This window comes from Pogoniulus pusillus, chromosome 24 (assembly GCF_015220805.1).
Source record: "Pogoniulus pusillus isolate bPogPus1 chromosome 24, bPogPus1.pri, whole genome shotgun sequence".
NCBI classification, from domain to species: Eukaryota; Metazoa; Chordata; class Aves; order Piciformes; family Lybiidae; genus Pogoniulus; species Pogoniulus pusillus.
The window spans coordinates 18,282,280-18,300,462 of record NC_087287.1 but is presented as its reverse complement, the minus strand read 5'-3'; the positions used below and the strand labels follow the sequence as shown (position 1 = coordinate 18,300,462).

The 18,183-nt window shown below is 41.3% G+C and overlaps 2 long non-coding RNA genes across 3 annotated transcripts in view; one reads left to right on the top strand and one right to left on the bottom strand.

Moving 5' to 3' along the window:
* The window catches only part of LOC135186259 (uncharacterized), a 58,745-nt gene extending 45,708 nt beyond the window's left edge, over nt 1-13,037 (top strand). Inside the window, exon 7 of the long non-coding RNA XR_010306796.1 lies at nt 12,354-13,037. This is a non-coding gene — a long non-coding RNA (uncharacterized LOC135186259). The remainder of the gene's footprint in view (nt 1-12,353) is intronic.
* Nucleotides 4,382-18,183, bottom strand: part of LOC135186260 (uncharacterized) — a 64,121-nt gene continuing 50,319 nt past the window's right edge. Inside the window, exons 2-4 of one of the 2 annotated variants that reach the window (XR_010306797.1) lie at nt 15,569-15,724; nt 15,103-15,180; nt 4,382-4,423 (exon numbers count right to left, since the gene is read on the bottom strand). This is a non-coding gene — a long non-coding RNA (uncharacterized LOC135186260). The remainder of the gene's footprint in view (nt 4,424-15,102; nt 15,181-15,568; nt 15,725-18,183) is intronic. The other variant, XR_010306798.1, reaches the window with a different exon arrangement.

Here is an 18,183-nt window from a genome sequence, read left to right as displayed (position 1 = left end):
TCTAGATACCAAGTGATGGGTCCCTAGAAATAACTGAAGTGAGACAGCCAAGTGGGAAGGTCAGCAGGAAAGGCAAGCAGGCTGGATGATCTTGCAAATACGGTTGTGTGTTTGTCCTTCAGGGAAACTAACCTAAAATCAGGACCTGGCTAATCTTCAGTGGGATTTTTCTATGATGTTAGAAATAGTTTTTGAAGAATTACAAATGCAGAAATGTAGGCAGAACTAACTGTTTCAGGCTGCTGTAAGTTGAGTTATACTCATGTGTTTTAAGAAAGGTAGAATATGTAGTAAAGATGGAGCTCAGATTTAGAATGCATTTTAATAACTAATGGCAAAATCATTGCACAGAATCAGAGAATCACAGAATGGCAAGATTTGGAAAGGGCTCATGGAGATCATCCAGTCCAAACCCTCTGCTTAAGCAGGTTCACCTGGAGCAGGTTGCCCTAAACCGTTCCCTTGTGGGTATTGAAAGTCTCCAGAGAAGGAGACATACAACCTCTCTGGGCAGCCTGTGCCAGAGCTCTGCCACCTTCATAGAGTAGAATCAAGCAGGTTGGAAGAGACCTCCAAGATCATCCAGTCCAACCTAGCACCCAGCCCTAGCCAGTCAACTAGACCATGGCACCAAGTGCCTCATCCAGTCTTTTCTTGAACACCTCCAGGGATGGTGACTCCACCACCTCCCTGGGCAGCTTCTCTTTATGTTTATATGGAGCTTCCTGTGTTCAAATTTAAGCCTACTGCCCCTTGTCCTGTCACTGGAAAGAGTCTGGCCCCATCTTTTTGACACTCACCCTTTAGATATTGACAAGCATTAAGAAGGTCTCCTCTCAGCCTTCTGCACTTTTCAATTGAACAAGGACCGTCAACATCAAATGCAGTACTTGGCTAACCTCACAAGACACTACATCACCTACTCTAATAGTTTGTCTTCATATTATGAATGCCAGCATTAGGTGAGATGTCTTAGCAAACCATCACTTCAGTAGCACAGCCCCAGAACCTCAGGGGTCTGTGGGTACAGGCTCACATCTTGTTAAGATAACTGCTTGCATTCTGTGAATAAGGTGCATGGCAGCAGCTCCTGTGTACATCCTCTTGTATGTAGTTAAACAGCCATGGAACTTTTCCATTTTCAGTTGGGCTAGCAGGGTAAACACTGAAATGAAATCACTTGCCTTCACTGGAAAATACTCCAATTAATAAATGTCCTCGTTACTACCATTGCATGCAATCTGTTAGCATCCTCTGGTCTATATTGAGTTTTCCATACATATTCCTCACTGCTAAATGAAATGCCCCAAATCTGAATTTCTTATGTGAGCAACAAACTTGTCTGCTCAAAATTTCCGTATTTAGCTCCCCCAAAAAACTGGAACTGATTTGCAGTGCTCCTATTTTTGTGGTTCTGTCCCCATTTTTTTTGTCTTGTGTATCTATTTCTATATTTTCCGTGAGCCTGATTCAAAGCTGTTGCTCTTAATGCTGCAATATTTTGTTGGTGTTAGATATTCTCATGGTGTATGCTAAGGATATAAATAGGAAGTAAGAATTGGTGCACTAAGGTTGATAGATGTGTTTTAGACTTCTTTGCACAGGGCATATCTAAAATGCTAATGATGGACAGAAAGCAGGCTCAAGCCTTGGACCCCTTCATCAGCAACTCAATTCCTTGGTTTACTTTGGATGATTCCAAAGCTGGAATTGGAGTGCTCCCAAAAAAACAGAGTGAATCAAATCAGTACATCAAATTTAGCTTCCTCTTCCCACACACTCTGTTTTAAAAACTGTCTCAGAGTGCTTAGAGCCCTCAAATGCACCCTCATGCCACTCCCTTGCTCCTTTCTGTCACCTCAGCTTTGTGCTATAAAATCAGCCTCTCTGGTAGGCTGCAGTGAAGCCACTGCATCATTACAGACACTGAAAAGTTTAAAATGATAACAGGTTGAGGCAGCAGAGCACCCTGTGAGGACCAGAAGTGAGATCCAAAGGTTAGATAGCCTGGATGTGGGTAATCTACCCTAGAAGAGGATACTCTTAGGCGGTGTGGCTACTGATCAGTCCACTTCACTTGGTGTGGGAGTTGCTTAGGTATTTGAAAACAGGTAGTGTTGAGAATGTGAGAGGAAAAAAGCCATTAAAGAGCGGTTTTCTGCTCTGCCTAAATGGTTTTGCATGGAAGGAGGTAGTTTAAATTAGAAATTTAGTTTTTGGTATGATTTCTAGTTAAAAGAAAAACAAACAAGAAAAAAAAAAAAAACAAAACCACAACAAAACACAACCTCATAGCATAAAGCTCTTGGGAAGAAAAAGAAGCTTCTGTGTCATTTCTGCACCAGGTCAGTAAAGTGACAGTTGGCATTGCACTAAGACAGCGTGAACGTCTTCCTTTTTGGGATCTAAAAGGTGTGTGTGAGCTGTCATTTCTGGTGTCATTAACTTAGAAAACCCCACATGTAATTGCAGGTTTCAGAGAGAAAGAATATTTTTTGGCTTGTCTGGATATTCTTTCTTCACTTCAGCACTGGAAGTCAAATGCATAACGTTAAATCAGCCCTTCTTGCACTGAGTTGGCAATGTCTTCTGAGTTGTAAAAGGTGACTATTTGTTAACTTTTCACAGGATCTTGTTCTTTATGCAGTTTTTATCTCTGATGTATCTTGGTGTTAAGCTGCTACAGTCAGGAATTAAGGACTGGGAAATAAACTCCTGAATTGCAGGAAAACCATACATGTCCCAAATTAATGGGTATTTTTCATGGGCAAAGTGCTGAGTTGTTGCTGTATAACGAAATCTCTTGAAAAATAGAAGAGTTTTCTTCCACTATATCCAGTAATGTCAGTGCATGGACAGGAATAATTCTAGTATCTTGTTTGTGTCACTGATGCTGTATGTTGGACACATTTGAGCCTCATTATCATCATTTCTGTACCCAGCTTGAACCCACACTTCCATCCACACTAGCTCTTGTGAATAATGAATCTTCCCATCAAACTCAAAAAGTGTGAAAGGGACTTCATCATCTCACATAGCTGCTATGTTGTGGGTCTTTAGATGCAAAAGTTGTTACTGGAGGATATGTGTCAATCTATCTGCTAAGGCTGGGAGGAAATAATGATGGAAATAAACAGTGACTGGATCTAGTGCATATGGATGACCTTTGAGGAGCAGGGCTCTGAAGGAGCCACACTCAGAGAACTCACTGGCACACCTGCAAAACTGTTGTCATAGATAATAGCCTCTCCTTGGTCTTCAGATTTTGAAAGCCTTTCCATTGGTGAGTTCCAATTTAAAAATAAAATAAACCTAAGAATTCCAAAATAATATAAGCTTTGCAGAAGACCATATACAACACCTCAGTCCAGCAAATAATGCAACACAGCCTACATTTGTCCTATTTACTGAAATGAACTCACTCACAGTGCTGGAATCCTTACTCTAAATCACATATTCACAGAGAGAGTGATTTGCCATTGGAATGGGCTGCCCAGGGAGGTGGTTGAGTCACTGTCCCTGGAGGTGTTCAAGAAAAAACTGGATGAGGCACTTAGTGCCATGGTTTAGTTGACTGGATAGGGCTGGGGGATAGGTTGGACTGGATGATCTTGGAGGCCTCTTCCAACCTGGTCGATTCTACAATTCTATGATCTAAATGTTTTATAGGAGAACAGTAGCAGAGGGCCCAGAGGGAGGTCATGTGCTTCACCCCTTATTGCTGAGGTGTGACCCATCCTCTATTCATTCAGTTGATACTTGAATGTGCATAAAAATCAGTGATTTTCTCACTGAGAATTTTCTGTAGGGCCTTGGGACTGGAGCAGAGAGCTTGCCTGTTGGCTTATCCTAGGGTAATCTATGCATTTCCAAAGGACTTAACTCTCTTGATTATATAATGCCAAACATTCAGACAACAGAAGAGAAACCTGTTGTCAAATCGCATTTCCAATTGACATTCTGTGAGACATTAGAAGTCACTACATATATCTTCAGTGCATGTGGGAGTCATGACATTAAAAGTGACATAAAACTTATTATGCAGACAGAAAATAAACATTTTCTTCCCTTAAAGAATTTGAGATTGATGGGTAATTACTTCGCTTGCCAAGGAAAGACCTCCATAATCAGTATAAATCATAAGGTCATTAAATTGGTAGGGCCACAAGAAATAAATCAGTGCCCTGAAGATGACTTCTAATTGCTTGTTGCAGGTTACATAGCTGAATGATATTTTGTAAAGACCATAGTGTGCATCTATCTAATTGGGTGGGATGCGTTTGAGAATCTATAACAGAGCAAGCCAAATAACTCAAAGACCACCCACATGTGAACCAAACGACTTAGGTGTCTGTGGGACACTTGGGAAATTCTGTACTTACCGCTCGTGTCTCAAGTCTACCAGGAAACTCCTAAGCTGTCTCTAGGAAAAAAAAGAACAGAGAAAGAAACAAAAGGTTGATGCGATTCACTTGGTGTGATGTTTCTAAAAGCAACGGTAAGGAGCCAAAAGTGACATGCAGTCATAGCGACAGCGATGCTATTTTGGACTGTTCTGCGTGTATGTATTTCATAATTGGATTCAAATGGCCAGAAAATGACACTTCTCCCACAAGCAGCCAGCTCGCTCTCCTAGCCAAGTCTGATAAACAGCTCGGCATCAAAATCTCAAGAAACGAAGGCTTTGCAGTCCGTGACCTTCTACTACTGTGGGTTTATAAATAATATATTCATCAAAACCAACTTAATTAACACGTGCATCTGCAGAAAGGCAGCAAATGATTATTTTCCAATGGAAGTAAATTGTAGTACAGGATTATCAGCAGGCTTTGCATGCTACAGAACTGCCTTGAGTCTGTTTCACAATCTGGGCAAAATAAGTGTTCATCTCTAAAACCTATTTATCTACTGTTTTCCCTGCGGATTCTGAACTTCTTCTATTCTCTGTTAACATCTGCATCAGTAGGGATATCACAGTATCACCAAGGTTGGAAGAGACCTCACAGATCATCAAGTCCAACCTTTTACCATAGAGCTCAAGGCTAGACCATGGCACCAAGTGCCACGTCCAACCTTGCCTTGAACTGCCCCAGGGACGACGACTCCACCACCTCCCCGGGCAGCCCATTCCAGTGTCCAATGACTCTCTCAGGGAAGAACTTTCTCCTCGCCTCCAGCCTAAATCTCCCCTGGTGCAGCCTGAGGCTGCGTCCTCTTGTTCTGGTGCTGGCCACCTGAGAGAAGAGAGCAACCTCCTCCTGGCCACAACCTCCCCTCAGGTAGTTGTAGACAGCAATAAGATCTCCCCTGAGCCTCCTCTTCTCCAGGCTAACCAATCCCAGCTCCCTCAGCCTCTCCTCGTAGGGCTGTGCTTGAGGCCTCTCACCAGCCTCGTCGCCCTTCTCTGGACACACTCAAGCATCTCAGTGTCCTTCCTAAACTGGGGGCCCAGAACTGAACACAGTACTCAAGGTGTGGTCTAACCAGTGTAGAGTACAGGGGCAGAATGACCTCCCTGCTCCTGCTGACCACACCATTCCTGATGCAGGCCATATGCTCCACTAAAAGGAATGGGATGGCTCCAGATTAGCGTCGGAGTCATTTTGGTTTAACATGGCTGTTCGTAGTGAAGTAAAAGACAGGGATTTATTGCATGCTGCTGCATATTTAACATGCAGGCAAATGTACTTATTTAGTGTGGATGACAATGATAAAGTTGTTATATGACATTAGGGTTTAATCAGTGTCTAATTGCTGTTGTGCTGGGAGCTGTACAGATACAGAAGGACGCATGTTCCTTATCTCCAGATGTTTAGAAATTATGAATGCAGCAACAGGCTTGGCAAACAGATAACAAAAGTACAATCAGCACAGTTTTGTTAGCTACCATAGCTGTCAGATTACAGATTGATCTCTTTAGCTGGCTTAGAATCAAGTGCTTGGCTATCTTGAAGAGATTCCATGGCTTACCTGAATGATGCTGAAGAAGATAATCCAAATGTTTTGAATTAGAAAATACACTGAAGTGTCAACCATGATCAGTTTTAACATGAATAATTCAGTGGCCACAATCTTCTAGTAAAATTAGCTTGCTGAACATAATAGAATAATGGTATTCATTTTATTGCTTGATTATATTCCACTTCCACTTTCATCCCCTCTCAAACCTTTTCTGAATCATGACAATTTCTTTGTTCTAGTGAGATTTAAAGAATTGCCCTTTTCTCTTATCTGTGAGTACCAATGAGAGATAGACAGTTCAAACTTCTCTGAAAAGATGAAGCTGATATGCTCCTCCAGTGGTGTCTTAGAGAAGATGTTGGGACAGATTTTTAGGTGCAACTATTCAGTACTGTTCTATCAACACTAGTTCTTTTAGTACAAGCAAAGTATGCAGTCAGGAAAGCAGTACACATGAGAGGTGAACAGAATAAGCCTCTGAGCCTTGTGAAACTTGAACTTTGCTGAATGGCTAAAAATAAATTTATGACAAACCAGATTTGGTTGGATAAAGCAGAGCCATACTATCTGCTGCTGTTTCTTGCCTGTTACCACATCTCTGTACAGTGAAGGGATAAGAAGTCCTTGAAGCCTTTTCCAAACAGAGGTCTTGATGTAATCATTTCCTTGGGCTTGAACATTCTCAAAGAAGTTTATGTCTTGGGAGCACGTTCTTTTTTCAGCACTACCAGGGGACATTTTTATTTCCACCAACATTATCTGAATGTAGATGGTGAAGACCACAGGGCACTAAATTGCCACAGACTAGCAGATGTACTCAGCCTTCTTTGACTATGCTTCACATGTATGACAAAGAGGAGCTGGTTTTCCTGTTAAGCATCTGAACTTAGGTACTTAGGTGCACTGGTTAGACCACACCTTGAGTACTGCATTCAGTTCTGGGCCCCTCAATTTAAGAAGGACATTGAGATGCTTGAACATGTCCAGAGAAGGGCGACGAGGCTGGGGAGAGGCCTTGAGGACAGCCCTACGAGGAGAGGCTGAGGGAGCTGGGATTGGTTAGCCTGGAGAGGAGGAGGCTCAGGGGAGACCTTATTGCTGTCTACAACTACCTGAGGGGAGGTTGTAGCCAGGAGGAGGTTGCTCTCTTCTCTCAGGTGGCCAGCACCAGAACAAGAGGACACAGCCTCAAGCTACACCAGGGGAAATTTAGGCTGGAGGTGAGGAGAAAGTTCTTCCCTGAGAGAGTCATTGGACACTGGAATGGGCTGCCCGGGGAGGTGGTGGAGTCGCCGTCCCTGGAGCTGTTCAAGGCAGGACTGGACGTGGCACTTGGTGCCATGGTCTGGCCTTGAGCTCTGTGGTAACAGGTTGGACATGATGATCTATGAGGTCTCTTCCAGCCTTGGTGATACTGTGTGATACTGTAAAGGGCACAGAAGATTAGGTCACATTTTTTGAGTCTCCGTGAGCAATGCCATTGAGAACAAAGCAGACAAACGTTTAGGTGGGGAAGTAGACTAAAATACCTTTGCAGCCCTTGCTTTCTAGTCCTGTAATAGCTGCATGCCATTCCTTTCTGTTTTCCCTGTGCTGGCACTATCACCTGATCACAGAATTACAAACATGCAGATGCAATTTCAATATTACCTGGAAAAGCGGTTGGAAGAAGAGAAGCCAAAACCATTTCTAATTTTATACTGGGAATTAAAATAGAGGATAAGAGGTGTTTTCCCTTGGCCAGGCAGGCAGAGAGAAAGGAGGGATAATGCCAGCTGCTCGGTTACACACAAAAGCAAGCTCTCACTAATTCGATGTTCTTATCCACCTACATACAGAGAATAATCATCTCCTAAAAATATTTATACACCCATACCGATTTCAAACACAACACATGCTTCCAAAAATGCAATAAAGAGATGTATGCTCCAATAATGAAGGTTATAAAATATTTAAATGCTTCCTCCGCTTCTTTCAAGGGGAAATGCCAAATAGAAAAGAGGAAGGAGATTCCAACTTCTCTTGTTTTCAGTGTGAAGTTCTCGTTCCCCTTTGCTTTATCACTCTTCTCCCAGAATAAAAACCTATTACTATTTTGTGATGCATAGCCTGATCCAAACTTCATACATATGCATTGCCATATGTTTCACACATCATATGCTTTCCTTAGCTTCATTTCAGGTTCAACATCAACACTCTTTACCCATCACGCTTACATACACATACTTTGTTCATTTCACACATCTTCCTATGTTTGCGGAATTGAACAGAGGAAGAAATGGAATTGATTGTGTATCTTATGGGGAAGAAGAGGCTCCAGCCCATATCTAGGCCCTTCTATGTCGTCATTACTCACTGCTTATTTAAAAGGAACAGGCATAACGCATTCACTGACTGTACAAATCCAATCAGACTCCTGCTTGTGCAGGAATAGAACTTAAGGAAAACTAAGAGAGACAATTAGCTTATGTAAAGCATGAAGAGGAGAAACTGCAAGCAGGTCTGGGTATCTCTTGGCAGCATTGCAAAACTGAATCATAGATTCCCTGGCACCAAGTGTAATCCTTTGCCTGGTTTAAGGCTCAGCCTTTTTTCCTTGATGACAAGAGACAAGACTAGAGGAAATGGTTACAAGCTGCACCAAGGAGGATTAGGCTGGGTGCTAGAAAGTAAATCTTCACTAAGAGGTTTCTCAGACACTGGAATGGTCTGCCCAGGGCAGTGTGTGGACCTAGTACTTAAGGACATAGTCTAGTGTTGACCCTTCAGTACTGGCTTGAAGGTTCAAGGTCTCTTCCAACCAGATCCTGCAGATGCGTAGCTGCCTGAACAGGGATCCTTAGAGACTACCTTCCTGGCACAACCTAGAGCAAAGATTTAGTTCACTACCTGAAGGCTGCAGGGAGAACCCTGCTGCAACTCAGCACACTCAAGACAAGAGATCTAAATGGAAGGTTTATACTTCAAAGTGGGTATCACGGTTTTCCAGGCAACGAAGTCCCTGCAATATGAAAGGAATCTTACTTCTAGTGAGCAAATGGCAATGAAAATAGGACAGAAAGAAAAATGTTGAGGTGATTCTTACCAGCTCTAAATCTCCTAAAGAACTACTAAGGAACTACCTATAGAAGACTTTTCAGGTCTGAAGCATTCTTCTAGGACATGACAAGTGATAGGTGAAATGACTGCTATGAGGGAACATGACCGGTGTGGAAGCATATTGTGATTTACCTGTCAGGTGGCTGATAGCTGAGGAAGGAATTGTTAGGAAATGTTTTGACTTTTTTTTTTCCCTTCCCCATCAACTCTTTTCCCCAAATTATTCTTTGTTTCTATCATTACAGTATGCTAATGTACTTGAAACAGGTGTTGTACTACAGAATTTCTTATTATGTTTAAATTTTGCAGTCTGCACTTAGAGTGTGTAAGAGAATCAGCTTTTGGAATTGTGAATCTCAACATTTCCAGGTTTGCTGTAATGGTAGGCATTCCACAAATGATTTTATGCTCTTACATGGGAGTACTACTTGCATTTCTAGACAAGGATCCTTTTGATTTGTTTTCTACTTAGCATTTTATTGATGTGGATATTTAGATGTCAATGTTACCTGAAATATCAGCTCAGGTTATCATAGAATCAACCAGGTTGGAAGAGACCTCCAAGATCATACAGTCCAACCTAGCACCCAGCCCTAGACAATCAATTAGACCATGGCACTAAATGCCCCAGCCAGGCTTGGCTTCAGCACCTCCAGGCACAGCCACTCCACCACCTACCTGGGCAGCCCATTCCAATGGCAAATCAATCTCTCTGTGAAGAACTTCCTCCTAACATCCAGATACTAGAGGTCATGGTTACATTTGCAGTCCATCAATCTCATAAAACCAACCTCCTACCTGACTTGGTGCTGCAGCATCATGAAGCAGTACCTGATGGAATTCATGTCCCTCCAATAAAGAATCAAATGCACTTTTAAGTCACTGTGGGCAAGTTTGCATTTCAGGTTACTGCCATTCACTCTCTGAACAGGATTCAGGTTTTGTAAAATTTTTGCATCAAATTCAGGTTCTCTCCCTCATGCTTTGTTCTGTCTCTCTGTATTACTTTGGTTTTTCTCCCAGAAGAAATGTATCAGTAAACTGAACGTTTTCAGTGTCTGAAATAGAATGTAATTGCAGGAATTTCCTAAGTTTAGCCTCTCTGCAGTTACCTCTGGGAAAGATCTGCCAGTCAGGGTTGAGAGAGGAGGCAGCAGAGCTCTCTGTGAGTGAGAAGGGAGCAGAAAGTTCAGCTCCTTGGGAAGACTTTTTCCTGCAGGGTCCCTTTAGTACTTCTGTGCCTTTCATTTCCAACCCTTAAATGAATGCAGCCATGATGAGAGTGCTCGGCACGAGAAGGCCCTCCAGTGATGCAGACAGGACAGAGTAAGGGCAAATAGCTCTGAGACAGGAAGGGTTGTAAAGCTGTTGTGTAATTCACTGTGGAGCACAAGGCAGGGCAAGAACAACCAGAAAAACCAAACCAGAGTAAAACTGGAAAATGTCACTAAGAGTATACACTTAGAGGAAGTCTCAGCTGCAAGGCAGGCATATTAGAACAAGGGCTGTATGCACAACGGGGAAGAAGAGCAAGGAGGTAGTAAATTTTAAAGTTTCAGTGTGTTATGTGGCTTTTTCCTTTGGCTGAAGCTGGTGGGATTTTTTCTTTAGTGCACTGAACATATGAGTGAAATACCTGTGTACTGTCTCATCTGCTGCTTCTCTCAAAACAGTAGTTTAAGATGAATCCCATTAAAAACCCTCTTTTTGAGCAGATAAACCAAGCAGTAATGTATTTTTAATGAGGTAAGGTGATTTCTTGCTGTGCAAATGTGCCTAGACCTGTCGAAACAGCATTTTCTTTCTACCCAGTGAGGATAATGATGAGTTTATCAATGCATCATTGTCCTATTTACTGCTAAGACTGACCTAGTGAGCTATATATAAGAGTTAAGGACTCCTCTGCCAATAAAACCGCTCAGGATTGCTGTTCTGAAATTACATTCTTTCATTGTTTGGATTGTTATAATGTCATTGTCATAAACTTTGACAGTCTTGCTTGAATTATAGCTTTGGCTTCCATTCATCATGGGCTCCCTCCCCCACTTTAGGCTTCCCTATTACTGCTGCTGATCACATTGAGAAGGGCACCCATCAGAACTGCCAGGGATTCCCCTGCGTTTTCCTATGCTCCAAGTAGTTTTTCATGGTCAGAATAAAATCAGATTCTCCCTTCCTGAAATGGATTCACTGACATGTTCAAGATTGGTTTTTCATTAGGAATTACAGAACCGTGGCAGTTTCAATTTGCCTTAGATTTTGAGGGTAGTATGGAGAAGTCTGGGGAAAAAAAGAACAAGAAAGATGTTCTCAAAGCACAACACAAGATATTCTAGAAGAAAACAGCTAGAACAAAGCCTGGAAAAATACCTGAAATGCAGCTTTTGAGCTACAGAATTTTCCCCACCACAGATTCACAAAAAAGCAAATTCCCCACACCTGAGAGTCAGTTGTAAACTTTAGGCAAACCCATCTGAACCTCTTGGGTTCTGCTCAACACCTTTGGATACCTTTGGAAATGTCCATTATCAGACACTTCAGATGATATTGGAATAAGGTGATGACTAAACCTGCATGATTTTATGTGTTTTTACATTATGAGGGGTTATTTTTTTTCTTCCTTAGTGTTATGGAAATTAATTTCTGCCATTTACATATTCTAATGTCAATGATTATTGCTGTTTTGCATTTTGTTTCCTTTTTACATTTTATTGATGACAGGAGGCAGAAGTTCCAATGTGGATCACATGCTGAAAATTTACTTTCTAATGTTTCTGCAGTGCCTGTAGTGTATTTACATTAAAGAAACCTTCCTGATTTTTAATTTATATTGCTGATGGGAGTATTGTTCATACCTAAATTTAGCAAAACCCTAAAGTACAGACTAATCTAATTTGATGTAAGGCGTTCAGATCTGTGTATAAACTCTGCTTTTGGGTACAGGCATAATGTAAGCAGAACCTTTCAAGGAACAGGCATACTTTGATCAGCAGGCGTTGGAATGAACAGTGAAACAGTTACAGGATCACACAGTTGTCAGGGTTAGAAAGGACTTCAAGGATCCAACCTCCCTGCCATGGACAAGGACACTTCCCACTAGATCAGGTTAATGTATATTGCAGGCGAAAAGGATCTGAGAGGATCTTGGCAACTATTTACCTTTCATTTCTTATTTGTTGAAAAGCTGCTTCAATGCAATAATGATTAATTCCAAACTGGACTCCAAGAGGTTTTGAGCACCACTAAATTTGCAGACAAGTTTTGTCAGCTATTGGCACTTAATTTTTTTCCAGTTGGAACCTCTTGTGGAAATATAGATGGAAGGGTTTGCACATCTAAGACTAGTCAGTAACAACACCCATCTCAGTACGCTGATTCTAGACGAAGACGAGGGAACGGTTTCAGGAGGGTTTCATTTCGATGAATGGACATTGGAGGTTTGAAGAAAACTGAGCACTGCCATCTTTTGTTGGAAGAGACTAACTACAGCCGCCAGGCGTCGGGGTGGATCAATTCTGATTTGCACACACTGCTTCACCTTTACCACTAAAAAGACAGATGTTGGCTTCTAGCTAACACAAGAAAAACAATCTCCTGTGCTGAGTATTTGCTGAGGAAGAAGACTTCATGCATGAACACAGTTATCAACAAGAGTCAGGACCCACCATTCTACTGTATCTTTATGGATGAAAACACTTCAGTCCAAGTCCATAGCAACAGTTATGGTCTTGTCTTATGGGAATGACGATTTATTCAAGTTTGATTTGTTAACACAGATGATGGTTTTAAGAAATAAAAGTGAAATAAAAAATACCTACTTGTAAGCTACTGATGCAGCTCAGTCACAGCTTATTTTCTGAAAAGAGACACCAAGTCTAAGGTGTCAGAAGGTCTTTGTTTCCTGTTGTGTAGTTGAGGGAGTAAAGGGAGAAATGCACAATGGCAGGTCATGTACATGAAAATACAGGATCCTACACAGCCCTGCTTTTACTCATTATGTGTTCTGGCAGCTCAACTAGGACTGGTGCTTCAGGATCCAAGGAGTTTCCAAGAAACACCATCAAGAAATTCTGCAGTCTTTCAAATCTGGGGTTTTGTGGCTTTGCAACACTTCTCAGTTCTTCATTTTCCTAAGTGGGAGGACGTGGTGGATACATATCTACCATTGCATAATTTGCTTGGTAAGATCTATTACTTTTTCTTTGAGTTTTTTTCCTGACACTTGTAACTGGTCAAGACTCTTAAAGCTGTATTTAACTGCCAAACCTCTGCTGCTGGTGTACAGTAGATTACCTGTGGGCAATTGTAATTTGATGCCAGTACCTGAGCAGGAGTTAGAAAAAACCTCAATGGAAAACAAAAATGAAGTTGGGTATTTATGCAATAAATGGGCTTATATTATATTCACTGTATTCCTGTTCTTCCTTCCCACCACCCACCATACAATAGATTTCCTCCTGGAAGCTCAAGGTGATGAAAAAATGCTTCTGGCAGAGGGAAAGGATGATGGAAGATATGCTATATGCCAGATGATGGAAGAACCCTGATCAATGTGAGTGCTGGGCCATTCTTTTACCTGAATATCTCTGCTACAAAGATGTCCTGAGCATGTAAATCTGCCACTAGCCATCAAAAACTGCAGTAGGGAGTGTGAAACCTGGATTCTTCCCCAGAACTGTGTTTTTCTTTATGTTCACCATCCAGGTGAGAATGAACAGACCTATACTTGAAATGTGTCAGTTTACAACCAAAATGGTTTTCTAAACTACTATCAATACTGTAAGATCAAATGTCTTCTCCTTTGGCATCTCTAAATGTAACCTCTAACTTACTGTGCTTGACCAGACATCTGGGGATCTGATTTATGTAGTTCTTAAGTTTCAGATACTCCATTTCCTCTAAAAAGGACTGAAACAAAACATTATTTTGCTTTCTGTGTGCTTTACATCTTCAGGAAATTAACCAGCTTGTACAAGGCAAGTAACAAACACTATCAGATCTTACTATTTTTAACCTGTCAAGAGCCCAAATTTAGTAATATCCCAGTAGCTTGTATGAAGGAGCTTGGAAAGTGCATTAATTGCCACACAGCTCATCATTTACAAAAAGTCAAGTGGGAAAGTAGCCCACTCAGGATGGAGAAAAGACATAACCCTCTCCTTACCAGGACCTTTGCATTTCAGTGTCATCTGTGGCATTTGTACCTTCCACAAATCAGAAGCTAAACAGATCAGTATCGCTGACAGCTTTGGCAAGTCTCTGAGTAAGCAGACTAATTATATGACCTCGAGTTTAAATTTGGATGTGTAGGGCATGACTGGTATGAGCATGAACTCAGGGAAAAAGAGACCTGCAGCTTCCTGTTACTCATCTATAGAATGGCCTGTAGACCTCTGCCTTGCCCTGAATGCTATCCTAACATCTGAGATGTAATATTTAGATAAAATATTCTCATAACCTTTGAATTATAGCAGCCTCACTCTTTGCAAAATCCAAAATCCAAATTGTGAAATAAAAGCTTTATATCCAGCACATTCATGTATTCAATCAAGGGGCTTGTCATGCAATTTTCAGTCTTTGTTTTCCAACAGGCCTGGTAATGACTGCAAAGATCTTGTTTGGCTCCATGAGTCAAAACTATTTGTTTAAATAACAAAATCATAGAATCAACCAGGTTGGAAGAGACCTCCAAGATCACCCAGTCCAACCTATCACCCAGCCCTGTCCAATCAGCTAGACCATGGCACTAAGTGTCTCATCCAGTCTATTTTTTCAGCACCTCCAGGGACAGCAACTCCACCACCTCCCCGGGCAGCCCATTCCAATGGCAAATCACTCTGTGTTACTGAGTTATTGAGTATGTCCTTAATAATCTCTATGTCTTTTGTTGGTACAACTTTTTCACAAGACTTTGCATGGAAATTATTGAGCAGTTCCATTCTATACCCTTAAGTTTCCCTGGATATGGAAGCACTGAATTTTAAAAGACATAAATGATACTTAATTAAGTATTTTTGTAACCTCTCAGAGGTTTGGCCATACCAATGGTTTTATGAAAGGTTTGTGGTCTGACATCACTCTTGGCTGCCAGTACAGATCAGGAAGGGTTACTTTTCATTCCTGTAAAAGAATAAAAGTTCTAGAAAAAACAAACAAACATAAGAGCAGCTTCTCCAAAGTAATGCACACATTATTTTCTTTTTTTAAACCCATGCTTTTTGGAAGCTGAATGTGGTGAGCTACTCACGAGCAACACAAAAAGCTCTTCATAATGACAAATACATAAGCAATACAAATCAGCTGCTCAACAACTATTGTTTCTTTCCCTGACTGGCATTCACAAACTCTTGAGTTGCAGAATAGCAATAAGGCAGCTACTTGCTGCTGCAGGAAGGGAAATTACTAGACCTGAGAAGTCAGGCATCTTAGAGTGCTTCTAGTTCATTCATGGTCTTACATTTTCCTTACTAAGTTCTGCTTCCCTAGTAATTAGGCAGTGTCTACTTACATGCAGTAGACTAACCTCTGTCTCATACATTGGTGCCTCATTTCCTCATTTAATGCTCTTTTCAGTCTTGTTATTTATTTTCTTTAATATTACACTTCCAGTTCTATAGCCAGATGAGTCACACTCGTTGCCATCCACAACAGCACTCTCCAAGGCCTGTGAAACAATAAAGTCATTTATAAAAGCTTTTCCACTGAAGTTGTACACAGTCAGAGGAGCTAACCTTTATTTTAGTGGTGCTTGAATTAGGATGAAGTTCTGCTCTGAAAAAGATTATTCATAATAAAATACAGAACATAATGTGGTTTATATCATTAAAAAATAAAGTAACTCACAACACTATAACCACAACATGCCAGGCCAGTGGTATGAGGAGCAATGACCTACACTCACAGGTTTCTTTCCATTCAGAAACATCAAAAATGAAAATGGCCTGGAAATTTCACAGCACTCTTCCTCCTAACCATAGAAAAGGAGAGATCAAGTTCTCAGAGTACAGAATGGCTGGTTTATTTTCTTCCCAAGAGAAGAGTAATTTCTCATTTCCAAATATTGTTTCCCCTGAGTTGGATGTTGTTCCCAGTTCAGCTATCATTATCCACCCACAGTCATTAAGCTTTACAATTAGAATTTGGGATAAGAAAGTAATAGTTACTTTCCTGAGGGTGACATTGACAGAGACACAATACAATGCCTATGAGAAAAAAGGGAGGTAAGCCCTCCCAACACTGAAAAAAGTCTTCTTGCCAGCCAAGCATGAAGATAGCCAGAATCCAAACAGAGCAATCTATCTACCTACAGCAGCAGAAGGGAACTCCTATACTTCTTCCATGAAGGAACCTACCATTGTTTCAATTACACCCAGAGGAGCGTGCTCTGTGAAAGTAAAGCACATTCCTTTTCCTGTCATTTTAACCATGTTTCAGCTGATTATGATAGCAAAATACTGAATGAGGAGATGGACAAACTGTTCCTATCGCTCTTGCTTTAGTGACTGCCGTTGGAATTAATCTGGGTACATCCAAACACAGGTACTTAAATCTCTCCTGCACTCATGGCACTCAAGCTGTTCTGTAAAATTTGAGCAGCTTTCAAGATTCTGGTGTCTTGTGGTAGAACACAAGAGTCACCTGCTGCAAACATTTAGTCCCATCTTCAGTGAAGTACATGCAAGTCAGAATAAGCACTGCTGATTTCAGTGTGACGGTGTCTGTGCTGCAGGCATCGTGGTCTGCTGTGGGAGAAATTTTTGTTAGCAGAGCACGTAAGAATTGATAAACATGAGTAACCCGTGCTGGGAATGTCCTTGAATCCATCTTGGGAGTTTAGATAGCAGGCACAGGGTAGCTTCCCCCCATATGCAGCTGCAGGGGGTGGAGTGCAGCTGCAGGTGGGCAGAGTTTAGCCAGCCCCAGAGGCTGACCCTCAGATTGTTATGGTATGCTGACCTACTGATGCCTTACATGTAACTCTGGACCCTCTGATTGTAACCAATCTTGGTCTCTGTGGTAAAGGGTTGGACTCGATGATCTGTGAAGTCTCTTCCAACCCTTATGATACTATGATACTATGATATGATAAGTGCATATAAGTCACTGCATCATGGAAATAAAGTGGATTTGACCATCTAACCATATTGGTGACCAAAGAGTCATCTTCCCATAGCGCTCCACCGAACGTTTCCACAGTCTGCCATGCTTACCTCTCTGAGTCTATAAAGCATGAGTTGTTCTACCTACAATTGCTGATGTGAGTGGGACATACCTAACAGCATCCCTATATTAAAAAAAAATATATATTTCATAGGTTGCTAGAGAAAGAAAAACCACTGAACTCTAGATGCATACAGAAGCTAACATTACGTGGCTTGTTCATTCTGTTAACTTGAGTTCCAATGGCAAATACAACCTTGAAGATGTTGCAGAAATTGAGAGAAATATTAGGTTTAGTTGGCTGGGGTAATAAATAATGCAAATGAACTGAAGAATCCAAACTCTGGCACTTCTAATCTGAAGTTCAGGAAATAGGTAAAGTGAAAGTATGTTGCCAGAACTAGAGAGACAACTACTCAGCCAACACAAAACAGAACTGCAAACTGGAATTTGCGTGGCTGTGAAGAGTATTCACTCCTGTTTAAGGAATGTTTATTTCCATCAAAATTAAACAAGTTCCACATGACACATTTTAGAAGAAACTCACCACGACAACTCACCTCAAGTGTCATTTTAGTACTGCTGCAAAGCCATTAAAAATCTGAGCATGAAATCTCATGCTTGCAGAAGAAGACAATCACATGGTTTTAGATCATCTTGAAAATCTCCTTGGCTGATAAATGGTGCCATGACACTATACAATGAAGTTGAATGGAGCTATGTTTTCATACCTGCATGCACCTGTAGACCATAGCATGACAGAGGTCTGTGTAAATGTCTCTCTCTCACACACACAGAGCTTGCAGTCTTCCTCTGTAGCAAATGCTGTACTTCCGCAGAAGTCTGTGAGACCCATAATTGTGTTTGGCTGCACACCGACACTGTTAGCAGAGTCCTTTGCAACAATAGAGTACATTCTGTAATTTTCCCTGGAGCTGCAAACTCTTTCAGATGAACATGAGT